The sequence below is a fragment of the Triticum urartu genome, chromosome 5A (genome assembly GCF_056163025.1).
Source record: "Triticum urartu cultivar PI428250 chromosome 5A, HENAU_Tu73, whole genome shotgun sequence".
Lineage (NCBI taxonomy): Eukaryota > Viridiplantae > Streptophyta > Magnoliopsida > Poales > Poaceae > Triticum > Triticum urartu.
Window position 1 is genome coordinate 86,280,973 of NC_141877.1, and position 19,676 is coordinate 86,300,648.

Genomic DNA, 19,676 nt, shown 5'->3' on the forward strand with positions numbered 1-19,676 from the left:
CGATGGAAAGCTGCTGTAAGCACGCAAGTTTCTCGTGTTGATCATCTTTTTATACTCGCGACGATTTTAAAAGTTTTTCATCTCAAATTCATTCACTGTAGAAGTCGAACTTCCTGTTGTTTTCACATTGAGCTTCTATGACGTATTTTCCTTTGTAATTTTCTCATCCATTTCGTCAGTGTTATACAAATGATACTCTTTTTGTACAAACCTCTCACAATATTTTTTTAACTTTCTCCGATCGGGGACTTGAACTTACATAGATGATATTCCTGTCGTTTTGAAGTAAATTAGAGAAATGACGAGATCATGATTTCTGCGTTCATTGTGAATGGAAATGCACTGCGTGAAGTAGTTGAACTTCTCGGGTATGTCTGTTTGAACATCACTTTTGTTTTTGACGTGCTGTTTTTTGCACTGCATGAAGTAGTTGAACTTCTGGGGCATGTCTGTTTGAACTTCACTCTGTTTCACTTTATTGTTTTTTTTCTTATATGAAATACACACCATGTAGTACGTGAACTTTCGATTGTTATCACTTTGAACTTCTCTCTGGTTTGAGAGAATTATTTTAAAACACAAAAACAACAAATTTTTTAATGTATTTTGGACATCTAAATACACGGTGAACCTCTCTCACAAGATTTTTTTGAACTTTTCCTCGTTGAGCACTTGAACTTCTAGCAACCATTTTTTCGTTTATGAGTTGATTTTAGAAGTGCAAAAAATGGCGTTGTGTTTTTTTTATTTTTTGAACAGGTAAATTCTAGGTTTTAATAAACTTCGAACTTCTGTGTTATTTCAGTTTGAACTTCACCTTTTTATATTTTGATTAAAGAATTGTATTCGATTTTTATACGAAAAAAATCAAGTATGGAAATACAAGGTGAACCTCTCTCGCAAGGATTTTTGAACCTCCCCGGACAGAGCACTTGAACTTCTTTCAACAAACCTTTTAAGCTTTTATTTTTTCTATACTTTTATTCTCACCTGAAATGCATTCCCTGCAGTATTGAACTTCTCGTTGTTTTCACCTTGAACTTCTGTCATGTATTTTTAAGCTAAAGTGGAATTGACAGAACACACAAACAGACATACACACATGTGTGGAGAGGGAAATTATATGTGCACACACTTAGTAATACGTGAACCTTATGAGAAGTAATACATGAACTTCTCTGTACATACTTTTTTCTCATGTTCACATGCACATTTTTTTTCAAAACAAAAGCTCACGAGAATACAATTTGGCAAAAATGGAAACGTGCACACATATATAAGTGGTTGGGCAAAACAACAAATTGCGTGGATATGGCCATGGAAAGCAGCAACTAACTCTCAAGAAGCAGAGAGGTGATTGAGGAGGTGGACGATGACTAGCACCCGCGTCTTTTTGTGTGCTCTGTTTTTGTGGTGACAACAGGAACAGAAGGTGCCGCAGCTGGGGATGGCGACTAGCAGAAATGGCGCCAGGGGCATCTTTTGTTCGACCTGCCACGAGAACTCTGCTTGACCTGCCGATGAGTAAAATCTGGATGACCCAAGAAAATCAAGATAAGCAAAGAGAACGAAGGAGCTCCTCTTGTAACCTGCGATGGAAAACAGCTCTTCTGAATACATTTTTTCCAGAAGCCAAATATACAGAACCATTTTTTGCAGGTAATTTCCACGAAAATTCAAAGAAATTCAAGTCCTCATGGGGAGAGAGTTCAGTATAGAGATGGACGGCAATACTTGATGCTGAAGAAGAGCCGCGTGGCTCGACTGGAATGCCACGGCCGTCCTTCACAGGGGCGGCGCCGGTTGAGCACTAGGAGGGGTGGGGGGATCGTCGGTGGAGCGTTGGGCTGGGTGGGGTGTCGGAGGAGGAGCGCTGGGAGGAGGGCCGTCTGCTCGCAGGGAGTGGAGGATCGACGGAGAAAGAGAGCCCAGGGCAGGAGCGGGGAGTCGTCGCCAGATCCAGGTCGTGCACGGGCGGTGCCGGCCGGATCCGGGCCGCGGCGGAGCGGCTGTAGTGGGACGATGCCGATTCCTGGCGCTGGGCGGCACGGGGTCCGGTTCAGGCATCGGGGTGGCACGCAGCGGGTCTAGTGAGGGGTGGTCCACAGCAGCGGGGACTAGGCGGTGCGAGGGCGTGGGCGTCGTCGGCAGGTGGATCGGGATGCGGCAGCGGCTTCGCGCGGAGGCCCGAGACGGTGCCGGGGAAGAAGGCAGGGGAGGGAGGCGGGGAGGGGGAGGGGGAGGCGGGGCGCGAGGTAGTGGGCGGGGCGTGGGGATGGCGCGCGACGGTGGGGGTTCCTTGGGAGGGCGCGTGGCGGCGGGGAGGTCCGGCGAGGGCGCGTCGCAGCGGGGAGGTTGGGCGTGGCGGCGGTTGCGGGGTTCAGACGCGGGGAGAGGGAGGTTGGGGAAGAGTCGGGCCGGGGTGGGTTTTCCTTTTTTTAATTGGGTGCTCGGTTCGGGTTTTCAGAATTTGGGAGGGCCTTCGCGGGCGCTGTGATCATAATAATTATTCCGATCTCATGATCAGAACAGTGCTACTATATATATATATATATATATATATATAATCATTCCGCCCGGCTATTTGATATGTTCAGGGTTGGAGGCGGAGGAACAGGCATAGTACAGGCTCAAGAAATAGGGAGTGCGGTCTACAAAAAGTTATTTTGGACCTCCTGTCGCACGTCTGCGCCGCCAGTCCTCGGTGGGGGGAATCCTTGATGGAAGTAGCCCCTTGGGTGAGTGTACGGATCCGGACTCCGATAGAGCCAGTTTCAGATGTTTATCCTGTTCGTCACCTATTTTTAAAGGATAGCGAAGGAAGAGAATAAAAAATAAGTAATAAAAGAAAGTTACTAGAGTGCTTGCATGCTTGCCTGTATTGTGCTTCCGCCAATGCCCATGGTATCTTGAGTGCGTAATGATGTATGCGCAGTACAAATTTTGTAGGTGTGTGGAGTGGGCGGCGGAAGCCGGGTTGCTATTTCCGTTCTAGGAGAAGATGATCCTCGGGTGGAGGTTGCTTTTGACCCCCAGTGTTTCGTTGGTGAACCTTTCCGTCATCCCTGTAGCTTGGCGACCTCCTCCCCCTATGTTCGGCGTTGAGCTTGCTGGCCTGTTTAAAGACACAGCAGTTTTTGTTGGTATGATTAGCTGGTTTATCGGGGTGGGCATGAATCTGGCATGGTCGGCCCAATATCCTGTCCAGGTTGGATGGTTCGTCTCGATTCGTCTTGAATGGCTTCTTTCGTTGATCGGGCTTGGGGTTGTTGAATCCGGCGTTGACCGCCGTGTCGCCTGATCTTTCATTGTCATTGCGACTGTTGTTTTTGCTTCCTCGTGGCTTGCCGTTGCCGTCTTGGATTTCGGAGGTACCCTGGTTGCTGGCGCTATTGCTTCTACGAGCGAGCCAGCTGTCTTCTCCCGCGCAAAAGCGGGTCATCAGAGCAGTGAGGGCTGTCATGGATTTAGGTCCTTGGCCGAGGTGGCGTGCAAGCCATTCGCCCCGGACGCCGTGTCTGAAAGCTGCAAGGGCTTCCGCGTCCGGACAGTCGATGATTTAGTTCTTCTTGACTAAGAACCAAGTCCAGAGCTCCCTAGCTCATTCTCTGGGCTGTTGGACAATTTGACTTAGGACATCGGCATCCGGTGGCCAGACATATGTTCCTCGAAAGTTATTGAGGAAGGCCTCTTCCAAGTCTTCCCAGCTGCCTATGGAATTTTCAGGCAGGCTGTTTAACCAGTACCGAGATGGCACTTTTAGTTTTAGTGGGAGGTATTTAATGGCGTGGAGGTTGTCCCCACGGGCCATATGGATGTGGAGGATGAAATCTTCTATCCACACCGCGGGATCGGTTGCCCCGTCGTATGATTCAATATTGATGGATTTGAATCCTTCGGGGAGTTCATGATCCATTACTTCATCAGTGAAGCAAAGTGGGTGTGCGGCGCCTCTATGCTGGGCCACACTGCGACGTAACTCCGAAGGAGTCCCTTTGCGGTTTTCGACTCGGGCGTGGTGAGGTTTGACACGTCCGAATAGGTAGCCGTCGTCGCGTGTCGAAGCATGCTTTCGCGATCCGTAGATCGGTCTTGCGTGTCCTGCTCTATTGTCCAAGTCTCTCTGCAGGTCGTCTGGGTAATCGTGACCTGCGTTGTTCTTGCCTTTACAGTGACGTGGGGCTGTCTGGTATTCGGTTTGAGTTGCCTCTTTATCCGGACAGAGTTGTCGGCGACCTGCCGCATTGTGTGACGATGGTATGGGCTCCAACGCCCCTTCATCGGACTGGTATAGCAATCTATGATTTGGGTAGCCTTTGGCTAGGCTACTAAGGCCGTATTATTTGGCAACCAGGACTTTGGTCCATCTGTCGTTGAGTAGGTCTTGGTCAGCTTGAAGCTGCTGCTGCTTCTTTTTCAGGCTCCTTGCCGTAGCTATCAGGCTGCACTTGAAGCGCTCCTGTTCGAGGGGATCTTTGGGTACGATGAAGTCTTCATCGACGAGGCTTACCTCAACTTAGGAGAGCGGAAGGTAGTTGTCGTCCTCTGAACCGTCGCTGGGCAGGGCCTGTTCGTCGGGGCTGGCTTGCCCGTTTTCCTGTTCCTCCTGCTCGGATGTTGCTCCCACAGGGTCTTCATTGCTTTCGGCGCCGTCCGGGGTACTATTTTCTCCAGTGCCATTGTTGCAGCGGCGTGACTTGGGGCTGCGTTTGGGGCGCCGAAACTTAGACTGTGACTCAGGAGTTTTAACTGGATCTCCCTTGTCTTTGCCGCGAGGCTTTTTAAGTGTATCGATCATGTACGCGTCATGTGAAGGGGTGGCCGTTTCGCGCCTGATGACTGGCGGGTCTTGGCCTTGCTCCTTATCGGCATCGTCGTCTATACTGTCAATGTCTGCGGATGTCACATCCCTAGTTCTGGTATGACCTAGGCTAGCTAGTCATGTGTGCATCACGTTTAAATTTCATTTAAATTTGAAATGAGGATTTGTAAAACCCTCAGAAATCATTTCTGGAAATGACCCAGATAAAAATTGCTCCAAAAGGGTCCAAGAAAATGTTCATGTCTCTCTCTGAAAATATTGGGCAGAGGTAAAATTTCAAACCAATATTTTTAGGAGCTCATAAATATTTATTTTGGCCATTTGGAATTAATCCAGTAATTATTTGCGTTGGATAAATATTTATATATATATAATATTGTCCAATAATTCTGAATTTTGGTGAGGGGCTTTGGAATAATCCCTTAGGCCCTGCAAAAATTGTCAGAATTAAATAAAATGATTTGGTATCTTTATTAAATCAAAACAAAGGTCAGAAAATAGAAAAGAAAACAGGAAATAAGAAAACTTTTACCTGACTTACCTGGCGCCCCACCCCGGCCCAGCAGTGGCCCGGCCCAACTGGCCGTTGCCAGTCGTCTCCCTCGCCAGGAGGCAGCGGCAAAGGGAGCACGGCGAGCGTGCATGCCCGCCAGGCAGCTGCTTGCTGCCTCCTCTCCCTCCTCGGCGTTGTCCACCCCCGAGAGCTCCACCGAGCCCCCTGGCCTCTCTCACTTCCCCAGTTCTCTCCTCTCTTCTCCCTCGCTCTCTCTCACCGCGCCCGAGCGCTGCCGTCACCGCCGTTCGCCATAGCCGCAGCCACCGCCTCCCCCTCACCTCTCCGACAAGCCCGAGAGCTTCGCCGCATCTCCCTCTTCCTCTCCGTCAAGCCACAAGACGCCGGACGCCCTGTGGAGCCGCCGTCGCCATCGTCTTCCTCCTCGGACGCCGCCGACCGCCGACTCCGATTCGCCATCTTCAGCGCCTCCCCGAGCCCACTGGCCTGCTCATCAACTCCGCCGTGAGCTCCCACCTCGAATCCCCCTCTCCCCCTTGTCTTTTGCACGCTGCAGCCGCGATTCCGGTCGAGGCCGAACTCCGGCCGCCGCAAAAGCTGCCGCCGCCGTCGATTTAGTCCACTCCGGCGCGAGCCGTTGCCTCCTTTAGATGCGCGAGACCTTCAGCTACCCGTAGACGCAAACCACGCGCAAAACTGAGCCCCGTAGTTGTTTTCCGGCGAGTTTCCGCCGCGGTTGAGGTCATCGCCGGCCGAACTCCGGTGGGCTGACATGGACGTTTAGTTAGGCGCTAATCACCACTAACCCTCTCTAACAGACACTGACAGGCGGGCCCCGCAACAGGTCAAATCCCAGTCAACACGGGATTAACTCCCAGTTAACAATGAGCCAATGACATGTGGGACCCGGTGGTCAGGTTTGACTTGGTCAGCGCTGTTGACTTGCTGACGCAAGCATGACGCTGTGCTGACGCAGTATATCATTTTTTGGTATTAAAATAAATTAGGAAATTCCAGAAAATGATATAAACTTCAAAAATTCATAGAAATTCAACCGTAGCTCAGATTGAAATAATTTATATATGAAAAATTATCAGAAAAATTCAATCTATCCATTTGTACCATTTTCATGCATGACAAACCATCTATACATGCTGTATATATGAAAACACACTTATGGCATATCTAAGAGCTTATGTTAAAGGTGCATTTGAATCTTTAGTTCAAATGGACTTTAACCAAATGAATGCTAGTTGCATTAGCTCAAATAACATCACATACTCATGCCATGTTCATGCATCATAATGTTGCATATGCTTGTGTTTGATTTCTGACACCGTTCCTTCTCGATAGGTCCTGCTCCGGAAAGTGTTCGAGAGTACCTATCAGTGGAGCAGTGCCCCCCTGTTGATCTACTAGGCAAGCAAACCCCCTTGTTCATTCCGATACAATCCAACTCTCTCGCTCCTACTCTCATTATTGCATTAGGACAACAACGATTCAACTGCTACTTTATGCTGCGGTAGTTGAACCCATTCCTCTGCATGACCTGTCATTGCCACAGTAAATAGTTAAAACCCACCAGCATGTGTAGGAGTTGATTGAGCCATGTTGTGTTCTTGCCATGCCATGCCTGCTATTGCTTAGAGTTGTGTCAGGTCTGATTCATCGGGAATGAATTGGAGTGGTACGATATGTTCTGGTGCTGAGAGTTAAGCGTGTGAACACGATTTGGTAAAGGTAGCGGTGAGAGGCCATGTAGGAGTACATGGTGGGTTGTCTCACTGGAAACGTCCTTAAGCACTGAGTTCTGTGTATGTTGTCCAATGACTAGCTACTACCACACATTGGGCTCCGGGCACTCCAAGCTCTCTCGACTTATTAACCAACTTGATCTTTGTCCAGGAGTTGCAATTAGTTTCTGGTGTTTGTAGGTAGTGTTAGTAGTCTACCAAGTGGCACCCGGCCAGGTGGGCTTGGGACAGACTAGGCATAAGTGGCATGGTGTACCAAGCGTAGATCCATCCCGCGAGGTGGGCTTGGGAACCCTGCACACATCGTTTGGGGCCGTGAGCGACACCCCGGCCGGATCTCCTTGCGGATGGAACCCGAATAGGCGATAAACCTGGACTAGAGTCTTGTGTGGTTAGTCAGGTCGAGGCCGACACCCTCGCCAGGCTTCCGCTTGAAGGTTGCCGAGGTACATGACGTGTACATGGTGATAAGTGGTGAGAGCGTGTGTGAAGAAGTACACCCCTGCAGGGTTATCATGATCTATTCAAATAGCCGTGTCCTCGGTTACGGACTTCTTGGATGCTTACGTGGTACATAGACAACTTGAAGTGGATACTCTAAAATGCTCAAGACAAGTGTGAGTGCTATGGATGGCCTTCTCGTAGGAAGACGGGAATGAATCCATAGTAGTGTATTGACGTGGTGATTAGTGGACTCGTGTGCGCCACCTCAAAAGAGCTACCAGCAGTCGTAGTATAGGATAGCCACTGAGTCAAAGCTGGCTTGCTGTAACTAAACTCCACATTACCTTCTTGATACAAGTGCATGTATGATAGGATCTGATGTAAGTCTTGCTGAGTACCTTTGTACTCATGTTGCTTTATTTATGTTTTTGCAGCGGAGACTTCGGTCTTACTAGTTTACGTGGACTTCGACAAGTAGCTTGTACCTCAGCTACGATCTTGATCGGATGTTGTAGATAGTCGGGCTCCTCAGCCTTTTCATTTGTAGTTGTCTGTACTCAGACATGTAATGCTTCCGCTTGTTGCTTGTATGCTCCGAATGATGGGTCATGTGACCCTTGCTTGTACTTAATGCTATGTGGCTCTTTTGGGCCTTTATCTATATGAGTTTGCGTTATGTTGTGATGCCATGTTGTACAGCACATACCTGCATGTTATGCGTGCGTGTAACGTGTATTGCTATGTGTGGGATCCGACAATCTGGTTGTTTATCCTTGGCAGCCTCTCTTATGGGGAAATGTAGTCTAGTGCTTCCTTGAGCCATAGTAGTCCGCTACAGCCCGGTTCACCGGAGTCCTGCTAGCCCAGCACTACTGCTCAGGACACTTGACTGGCCGGCATGTGTTTCACTTCGTTCCTGTGTCTGTCCCTTCGGGGAAATGTCACGCGGTGACTTCCGGAGTCCTGTTAGCCCAGTGCTACAGCCCGGATTCATATGCTGTTGACCGACATGCTCGATGTGATTCATGTATGCCTGTCCCCACAGGTTAGCACCGCTTTGGGTTCACGACTAGCCATGTCGGCCCGGGTTCTTTGTCATATGGATGCTAGCGACACTATCATATACGTGAGCCAAAAGGCGCAAACGGTCCCGGGCCAGGTAAGGTGGCACCCGTGGGAATACCGTGCGTGAGGCCGCAAAGTGATATGATGTGTTACATGCTAGATCGGTATGACTTAGGATCGGGGTCCCGACAGCTTTGGTATCAGAGCCTGACTGCTTGTAGGATTTCCAAGCCAACCTGGTCGAAGTTGAGTCTAGAAATTCTTTAGTTATGTAAGGGAATTGATTGTGGAAGGGAACGTAAGGCTCTTTTTACTCCTTATATCTCATGCCCTTCTGATCTGAGTCATCCTATCTTTCCTACGGGGTTAAGGAACTAGGCTTTCTTTTCTGTCTATCAGGATCACGTGTTACTACTCCATAGGCGCAAACGGTCCCGGCCCAGGTAAGGTGGCACCCGTGGGAATACCGTGCGTGAGGCCGCAAAGTGATATGATGTGTTACATGCTAGATCGGTGCGACTTAGGATCGGGGTCCCGACAGCGGAGCCAGGAGCGGTCATGTCGGTTAAGTCCTCGACAATGGCTATGAAGTGGGTGGCGGGTGGGAAGCGAAATTCTCCGTCATCAGCCCCTAGTTCGAGTCGGACATAGTTCGGCTGCGAGTCTCCCATGAATGACAAGTTCTTTGAAGAGTTTAGCACATCGCCCAAAGGTGAGTGCTAAAAAACGTCTGCGGCGCTGAATTCGAAGATCGATAACCGATCTAGCTCGGTGTCCGCAAGCGTACATGGTCTGGAACTTATAGGAGAAGACGAGTCCAGAGTTCCGTTGGCGCAAATATTGCAAGGTGTCGAGTCTGCGTGCGGCTCTAACGCCACAGACTCTGTGGCCTCGAATGGTATGATCTTCTCTGGTTCTAAGGCCATTGTAGCAACATGAGCCATCTCCTGAATCTGATCCGATGACAGATTTGAGTCATGTTCATCGGGGCGAGGGGGAGCGATCGCTGCGGTCTCAAATCCATTGAATATCAAGTCTCCACGGATATCCGTGACGTAGTTCAAGCTTCCAAATCTGACCTGATGGCCAGGGGCGTAGCTATCAATCTGCTCCAGATGGCCAAGCGAGTTGGCCCGCAGTATGAAGCCGCCGAATACGAAAATCTGTCCGGGGAGGAAGGTTTCTCCTTGGACAGCGTCACTATAGACGATCAGAGGGGCCATCAAACCTCTCGTTGACGGCACAATGGAACTCTCAATGAAAGCACCAATGTCGGTGTCAAAACCGGCGGATCTCGGGTAGGGGGTCCCGAACTGTGCGTCTGGGATCGATGGTAACAGGAGACGGGGGACACGATGTTTACCCAGGTTTGGGCCTCTCTATGGAGGTTACAAGAGTTGATCTACCACGAGATCGTAATGGCTAAACCCTGGAAGCCTAGCCTATATAACTATGGTAATGAGTATATCCTTTCCAGACTAACCTCTCCGATTTATATAGACACCGAGAGGGAGGAATCTAGGGTTACATAGAGTCGGTTACATAAGAAGGAATCTTCATAGTCGGTCGCCAAGCTTGGCCTCCACGCCAAGTAGAATCCAATCCGGACACGGGTACGGTCTTCGGCCTTCATGTCTTCACAACCCATCAGCCCGGCCCATGGATAACAGGTCGGACGCCCGAGGACCCCTTAGTCCAGGACTCCCTTAATGTGATCCCGTTAATCAAATGACAACTCTTATCTATGGTTAGGAAACATAACCATAATTGGTTCAGCGAGCTAGTCAAGTAGAGGCATACTAGTGACACTCTGTTTGTCTATGTATTCACACATGTACTAAGTTTCCGGTTAATACAATTCTAGCATGAATAATAAACATTTATCATGTATGCAATGTTGTGTACCAGACCTGATGTGTGCCTTGCTATCAGTCTAGTAGGGAGGTACCAAAGTAATCCAAGAGTGGATCACCGGACAGCGGTCAAGAACATCCGGAAATACCTGAAAAGGACTAATGATATGTTTCTCATATATGGAGGTGTCAAAGAGCTCGTCGTAAACGGTTACGTCGATGCAAGCTTTGACACTGATCCAGATGACTCTAAGTCACAAACCGGATACATGTTTTTATTAAATGGTGGAGCTGTCAGTTGGTGCAGTTCCAAGCAGAGCGTCGTGGCGGGATCTACGTGTGAAGCAGAATACATAGCTGCTTTGGAAGCAACAAATGAAGGAGTCTGGATGAAGGAGTTCATATCCGATCTAGGTGTCATACCTGGTGCATCGGGTCCAATGAAAATCTTTTGTGACAATACTGGTGCAATTGCCTTGGCAAAGGAATCCAGATTTCACAAGAGAACTAAGCACATCAAGAAATGCTTCAATTCCATCCGCGATCAAGTCAAGGAGGGAGACATAGAGATTTGCAAGATACATACGGATATGAATGTTGCATACCCGTTGACTAAGCCTCTCTCACGAGCAAAACATGATCGACACCAAGACTCCATGGGTGTTAGAATCATTACAATGTAATCTAGATTACTGGCTCTAGTGCAAGTGGGAGACTGAAGGAAATATGCCCTAGAGGCAATAATAAAGTTGTTATTTATATTTCCTTATATCATGATAAATGTTTATTATTCATGCTAGAATTGTATTAACCGGAAACTTAGTACATGTGTGAATACATAGACAAACAGAGTGTCACTAGTATGCCTCTACTTGACTAGCTCATTGAATCAATGATGGTTATGTTTCCTAACCATAGACATGAGTTGTCATTTGATTAACAGGATCACATCATTAGAGACTGATGTGATTGACTTGACCCATCCGTTAGCTTAGCACGACGATCGTTTAGTTTGTTGCTATTGGTTTCTCCATAACTTATACATGTTCCTATGACTATGAGATCATGCAAGTCCCGAATAGCAGAGGAACACTTTGTGTGCTACCAAACATAACAACGTAACTGGGTGATTATAAAGGTGCTCTACAGGTGTCTCCAATGGTGTTTGTTGAGTTGGCATAGATCGAGATTAGGATTTGTCACTCCGATTGTCGGAGAGGTATCTCTGGGCCCTCTCGGTAATGCACATCAATATAAGCCTTGCAAGCAATGTGACTAATGAGTTAGTTGCGGGATGATGCATTACGGAAAGAGTAAAGAGATTACCCGGTAACGAGATTGAACTAGGTATTGAGATACCGACGGTCGAATCTCGGGCAAGTAACATACCGATGACAAAGGGAACAACGTATATCGTTATGCGGTTTGACCAATAAAGATCTTCATAGAACATGTGGGAGCCAATATGAACATATAGGTTCCACTATTGGTTATTGACCGGAGACGTGTCTAGGTCATGTCTACATAGTTCTCGAACCCGTAGGGTCTGCACGCTTAACGTTCGGTGATGATCGGTATTATGAGTTTATGTGTTTTGATGAAGTGAAGGTTGTTCGGAGTCTCGGGTGTGATCACGGGCCTGACGAGGAGTCCCGAAATGGTCGAGACATAAAGATCGATATATTGTAAGCCTATGTTTGGACATCGGAAAGGTTCCGAGTGAGTTCGGGCAAACACCGAAGTATAGGGGGGTTACCGGAACTCCCCGGGGAGTATATGGGCCCTAATGGGCTTTAGTGGAGAGAGATAGAGGAAGACAGGGCAGGCCACGCGCCCTCTCCCCCTCTGGTCTGAATTAGACTAGGAAGCGGGGGGGGCGCCCCCCCTTTCCTTCCTCCCTCTCTCCCCTTCCTTCTCTCCTAGTCCAACTAGGGAAGGGGGAATCCTACTCCCAGAGGGAGTAAGACTCCTCCAGGGCGTGCCATAGAGGGCCGGCCCTCCCCCTCCTCCACTCCTTTATATACGAGGGAGGAGGCACCCCATAGACACACAAGTTGATCATTGATCTCTTAGCCGTGTGCGGTGCCCCCCTCCACCATAATCCACCTCGGTCATATCATAGCGGTGCTTAGGCGAAGCCCTGTTCCGGTAGCATCATCATCACCGTCATCACGACGTCGTGCTGACGAAGCTCTCCCTCGACACTCTGCTGGATCGTGAGTTCGTGGATGTCATCGAACCGAACGTGTGCAGATCACGGAGGTGTCGTACTTTCGGTACTAGGATCGGTCAATCGTGAAGACGTACGACTACATCAACCGCGTTGTCATAACGCTTCTGCTTATGGTCTACGAGGGTATATAGACAACACTCTCCCCTCTCATTGCTATGCATCACCACGATCTTACATGTGCGTAGGATTTTTTTTGAAATTACTGCGTTCCCCAACAATTTCGAGTTGCAAATGTTAGCAACTGAACCAGTATCAAATACCTAGGCACCATTGCGAGCATTAGTAAGGTACACATAAATAACATGTATATCAAATATCCCTTTCACTTTGCCATCCTTCTTCTCCACCAAATACTTGGGGTAGTTCCGCTTCCAGTGACCAGTCCCTTTGCAGTAGAAGCACTCAATTTCAGGCTTAGGTCCAGACTTGGGTTTCTTCACTTGAGCAGCAACTGGCTTGTTGTTTTTCTTGAAGTTCCCCTTCTTCCCTTTACCCTTTTTCTTGAAACTAGTGGTCTTGTTGACCATCAACACTTGATGCTCCTTCTTGATTTCTACCTCCGCAGCCTTTAGCATTGCGAAGAGCTCGGGAATAGTCTTATCCATCCCTTGCATATTATAGTTCATCATGAAGCTCTTGTAGCTTGGTGGCAGTGATTGAAGAACTCTATCAATGACACTATCATCAGGAAGATTAACTCCCACCTGAGTCAAGTGGTTATGGTACCCAGACATTCTAAGTATATGTTCACTGACAGAACTATTCTCCTCCATTTTGCAGCTATAGAACTTATTGGAGACTTCATATCTCTCAATCCGGGCATTTGCTTGAAATATTAACTTCAACTCCTGGAACATCTCTTGCTCCATGACATTCAAAACGTCGTTGAAGTCCCGGTTCTAAGCCATAAAGCATGGCACACTGAACTATCGGGTAGTCATCAGCTTTGCTCTGCCAGGTGTTCACAACATCTGGCATTGCTCCTGTAGCGGGTTTGTCACCTAGCGGTGCTTCCATGACGTAATTCTTCTATGCAGCAATGAGGATAATCCTCAAGTTATGGACCCAGTCCGTGTAGTTTCTACCATCATCTTTTAACTTAGTTTTCTCTAGGAACACATTAAAATTCAACGGAACAACAGCACGGGCCATCTATCTACAACAACATAGACATGCAAAATACTATCAGGTGCTAAGTTCATGATAAATTAAAGTTCAATTAATCAAATTACTTAAGAACTCCCGCTTAGATAAACATCCCTCTAATCATCTAAGTGATCATGTGATCCATATCAACTAAACCATGTCCGATCATCACGTGAGATGGAGTAGTTTTCAATGATGAACATCACTATGTTGATCATATCTACTATATGATTCATGCTCGACCTTTCGGTCTCAGTGTTCCGAGGCCATATCTGCATATGCTAGGCTCGTCAAGTTTAACCCGAGTATTCTGCGTGTGCAAAACTGGCTCGCACCCGTGATAATCCTCAAGTGCAGGGAATCATCGTAGCAATTCCCAATGATGGAAGTGATAAGTATGGAGTGTCGAACCCACAAGGAGCTAAAGGTAAGATCAATATTCTCTCAAGTCCTATCTGCCATTGATATGACTCTACGTACACTGAACGTTTGCTTTCAACTAGCAACGAGAAATAAAACTACGTTGTGGGTATGAAGAGGATAACTTTATATGATATCGGAGAGCTAAAATATAAAAGTAGGTGTTGTTATCATAAAGTTAGAATATATTACTAAATATTATAAATAGCGAGTGTGGAATAATGGTGGATCGGTGTGCGGAATTTTCCTAGGCAATTGTTAACAAGACCGATAGTCGTCATTGCAATTTCATATGAGGGAGAGGCATAAGCTAACATACTTTATCTTCTTGGATCATATGCACTTATGATTGGAACTCTAGCAAGCATCCGCAACTACTAAAGATCATTAAGGTAAAACCCAACCATAGCATTAAAGTATCAAGTCCTGTTTATTCCCATACGCCATGTCCCGCTTACCCGTGTTTGTGTTTCAGTCACTCACGCAACGTAGACAATAAGAAAACCATGGACATATTGCAACACCCTACAACGGGAATCCCTCATGCTTGCGCGACATGGAGGGCACCATAGGACAGCACCAAAGTAAAACATACAACTCATACCAATCTAGATCATCAATCAACCCAAAGACAAAGGATATGTACTCAAAACATCATAGGATGGCAACACACATTGGATCATAATATGTGGCATAAAGCACCATGTTCAAGTAGGGATTACAGCGGGGTGTGGGAGAGTGGACCGCATAAAAGAGATGAGGATGGTGATGTTGATGAAGACGATCACCGCGGCGATGATTCCCCTCTCGATGGCACTCCGATGCCACCAAGAGAGAGGAGGAGAGGTTCTCCCCCTTGTGCTTCCTCCTCCATGGCCTCCCCCCTAGATGGGGAGAGGTTCTCCCTCTGGTCCTTGGCCTTCATGACGATGATGGCCCCTCCAGGATCCTCCTCCATGCCCTCCGATGATGATGGCCCCTCCGGCAGGGTGCCAGAGAGGGCCTAGATTGATTTATCGTGGCTACAGAGGCTTGCGGTGGAGGAACTTCCGATCTAGGTTAATTTTCGGAGGTTTGTATATTTATATGAGAAGTTGGCGTTGATTTCACGTCAGGGGGGCCCTCGGGGAGTCCACGAGGGGGGCGCCCCCACCCTCGTGGGGCCCCCGTGACTCCCCTCCGGGGGATTTTCGTTCCCATATTTTTCATATTTTCCAGAAAAAATCTCCATTGATTTTCATCGCATTCCGAGAACTTCTATTTCTGCACAAAAACAATACCACAGTAGTTCTGCTGAAAACAACATCAGTCCGGGTTAGTTCTAATAAAATCATACCAAAATCATATAAAAATATTGTAAACATGGCATGAATACTTCATAAATTATAGATACGTCGGAGACGTATCAACCTGTTGTATGTGAACGTAGAGCTTATCACAACCGATCATCACGTGGTGTCTCTGCACGACGAACTGTAGCAACGGTGCATACTCAGGGAGAACACTTATACCTTGAAATTTAGTGAGAGATCATCTTATAATGCTACAGCCAACTAAGCAAAATAAGATGCATAAAGGATAAACATCACATGCAATCAATATAAGTGATATGATATGGCCATCATCATCTTGTGCCTTTGATCTCCATCTTCAAAGCACCATCATGATCACCATCGTCACCGGCTTGACACCTTGATCTCCATCGAAGCATCGTTGTCGTCTCGCCAATTATTGCTTCTACAACTATCGCTACCGCTTAGTGATAAAGTAAAGCAATTACATGGCGATTGCATTTCATACAATAAAGCGACAACTATATGGCTCCTGCCAGTTGCCGATAACTGTGTTACAAAACATGATCATCTCATACAATAAAATTTAGCATCATATCTTGACCATATCACATCACAACATGCCCTGCAAAAACAAGTTAGACGTCCTCTACTTTGTTGTTGCAAGTTTTACGTGGCTGCTACGGGCTGAGCAAGAACCATTCTTACCTACGCATCAAAAACCACAACACGGTGTAGTGATTGCTTTTTGATCTTCAGAAAGAACCCTGTTCATTGAATCCGATTCAACTAAAGTTGGAGAAACTGACACCCACCAGCCACCTGTGTGCGAAGCACGTCGGTAGAACCAGTCTCGCGTAAGCGTACCCGTAATGTCGGTCTGGGCCGCTTCATCCAACAATACCGCTGAATCAAGAATCAACTAGTGTCGGCAAGCAATATGTATATACCCATGCCAACAACTCCTTTGTGTTCTAATCGCGCATATAACATCTATGCATAGACCTGGCTCAGATGCCACTGTTGGGGAACGCAGTAATTTCAAAAAAATCCTACGCACACGCTAGATCTATCATGGTGATGCATAGCAATGAGAGGGGAAGAGTGTTTTCCATGTACCCTCATAGACCGTAAGCGGAAGCGTTATGATAACGCGGTTGATGTAGTCGTACGTCTTCACGATCCGACCGATCCTAGTACCGAAAGTACGGCACCTCTGCGATCTGCACACATTCGGCTCGGTGACGTCCCACGAACTCCCGATCTAGATGAGTATCGAGGGAGAGCTTCGTCAGCACGATGGCGTGATGACGGTGATGATGAAGCTACCGGAACAGGGCTTCGCCTAAGCACAGCTACGATATGACCGAGGTGGATTATGGTGGAGAGGAGCACCACACACGGTTAAGACAATGATCAACTTGTGTGTCTATGGGGTGCCCCCCTCCCCGTATATAAAGGAGTGGAGGAGGGGGGAGGGCCGGCCCTCTATGGTGCGCCCTAGGGGAGTCCTACTCCCACCGGGAGTAGGATTCCCCCTTCCAAGTAGTAGGAGTAGGAGAGACAGAAGGGGAGGAGAGGGGAAAGGAAGGGGGGGCGGCCCCCACCCAATTCAGATTATGCTAGGGGGGGGCGCCTCCCACCTTTTCCCTTCCTCTCCTCTATTCCACTAAGGCCCAATAAGGCCCATATACTCCCCGGGGGGTTCCGGTAACCTCCCAGTACTCCGGAAAATGCACGAACTCATCCGGAACCATTCAGATGTCCAAACATAGGCTTCCAATATATCGATCTTTATGTCTCGACCATTTCGAGACTTCTCGTCATGTCCGTGATCATATTCGGGACTCCAAACTACCTTCAGTACATCAAAACACATAAACTCATAATACCGATCGTCACCGAACGTTAAGCGTGCGGACCCTACGGGTTCGAGAACTATGTAGACATGACCGAGACTCATCTCCGGTCAATAACCAATAGCGGAACCTGGATGCTCATATTGGTTCCTACATATTCTACGAAGATCTTTATAGGTCAAACCGCACAACAACATACGTTGTTCCCTTTGTCATCGGTATGTTATTTGCCCGAGATTCGATCGTCGGTATCATCATACCTAGTTCAATATCGTTACCGGCAAGTCTCTTTACTCGTTCCGTAATACTTCATCCCGCAACTAACTCATTAGTCACATTGCTTGCAAGGCTTATAGTGATGAGCATTACCGAGAGGGCCCAGAGATACCTCTCTGATACACAGAGTGACAAATCTTAATCTCGATCTATGCCAACACAACAAATGCCATCGGAGACACCTGTAGAGCATCTTTATAGTCACCCAGTTACGTTGTGACGTTTGATAGCACACTAAGTGTTCCTACGGTATTCGGGAGTTGCATGATCTCATAGTCATAGGAACATGTATAAGTTATGGAGAAAGCAATAGCAACAAACTAAACGATCATTGTGCTAAGCTAACGGATGGGTCAAGTCAATCACATCATTCTCTAATGATGTGATCCCGTTAATCAAATGACAACTCTTGTCTATGTTCAGGAAACATAACCATCATTGATTCAACGAGCTAGTCAAGTAGAGGCATACTAGTGACACTCTGTTTGTCTATGTATTCACACATGTACTAAGTTTCCAGTTAATACAATTCTAGCATGAATAATAAACATTTATCATGATATAAGGAAATATAAATAACAACTTTATTATTGCCTCTAGGGCATATTTCCTTCAGGATCTTCGTTCTTCGTCATCACGAACCCTTCTCCATCGCCAATTCCATGATGCTCCCCACCGGGAGTGAGTAATTCCTTCATAGGCTCGCTGGTCAGTGAGGAGTTAGTTGAGATTCATCATGTAATCGAGTTATTTTTGTTAGGTCCTGATCCCTAGTATCCACTATGTTCTTAGATTGATGTTGCTATGACTTTGCCATGCTTAATGCTTGTCACTTTGGGCTCGGGTGCCATGATTTCAGATCTGAACCGTTTATGAGTTCATCATTATATCCATGTTCTAGATCCGATCTTGCAAGTTATAGTCACCTACTACGTGTTATGATCTGGCAACCCCGGAGTGACAACAACTGGGCCCACTCCCAGTGATGATCGTAGTTTGAGGAGTTCATGTATTCACTATGTGTTAATGCTTTGTTCCAGTTCTCTATTAAAAGGAGGCCTTAATATCCCTTAGTTTCCAATATGGACCCCGCTGCCACGGGAGGGTAGGACAAAAGATGTCATGCAAGTTCTTTTCCATAAGCACATATGACTATTTACGGAATACATGCCTACATTATATCGATGAACTGGAGCTAGTGTCGTATCGCCCTAGGTTATAACTGTCTCATGATGAATATCATCCAACAAGTCACCGATCCAATGCCTACGAATTTATGCTTATTGATCTTGCTGCGTTACTATTGCTATCATCACTGTTACACTTGCTACAAACTACTGCTATCACTGTTACTGTTACCGTTGCTGCTGTCACTACTATCAAACTATTTTGCTACTGATCACTTTGCTGCAGATAATTAATCTCCAGGTGTGGTTGAACTGACAACTCAGCTGCTAATACCTTCAAATATTCTTTGGCTCCCCTTGTGTCGAATCTATAAATTTGGGTCGAATACTCTACCCTCGAAAACTATTGCGATCCCCTATACTTGTGGTTATCAAGACCTTTTTCTGGCACTGTTGCCCGGGAGCATAGCTATATTTGTTGAGTCACTTGGGATTATTATCATATTATCACGATGAAGAATCCGAAGGATCCAAAGACTAAGATATTTCCCTCAAAGACGAGGGGAGGTAAGGAACTGCCATCCAGTTCTGCTTTATATTCACCTTCTGTTATGAATAAACTTGCAACTCCACCACATGCTTTTAATTCTGATATGTCGCAAGTTATTGATGATGCTACTTCTACTATGAATGATGCTTATGATGATGCTAGTACCTTGCTTGATAATGATGATGTGCCACTTGGTGAATTTCTTGATAAACAAATTGCTAGAGTTATACAACATGATGTTGTTGAATTTGATGATGAGCTTGAAACTAAATCTCCTGAAACACCTACTAGAACTATCCTTCCTAGATATGAATTGCCTAA

The 19,676-nt window shown here is 46.9% G+C and overlaps 1 long non-coding RNA gene across 1 annotated transcript; it reads right to left on the reverse strand.

The window, feature by feature from the left end:
• Positions 1-1,169: 1,169 nt before the first annotated feature.
• On the reverse strand, positions 1,170-2,454 carry LOC125555695 (uncharacterized). Its single transcript, XR_007304813.2, has 2 exons — positions 1,735-2,454; positions 1,170-1,589 (listed from the first exon to the last, which is right to left on the reverse strand). It is a non-coding gene; the product is annotated as an uncharacterized LOC125555695 (long non-coding RNA).
• Positions 2,455-19,676: the final 17,222 nt, after the last annotated feature.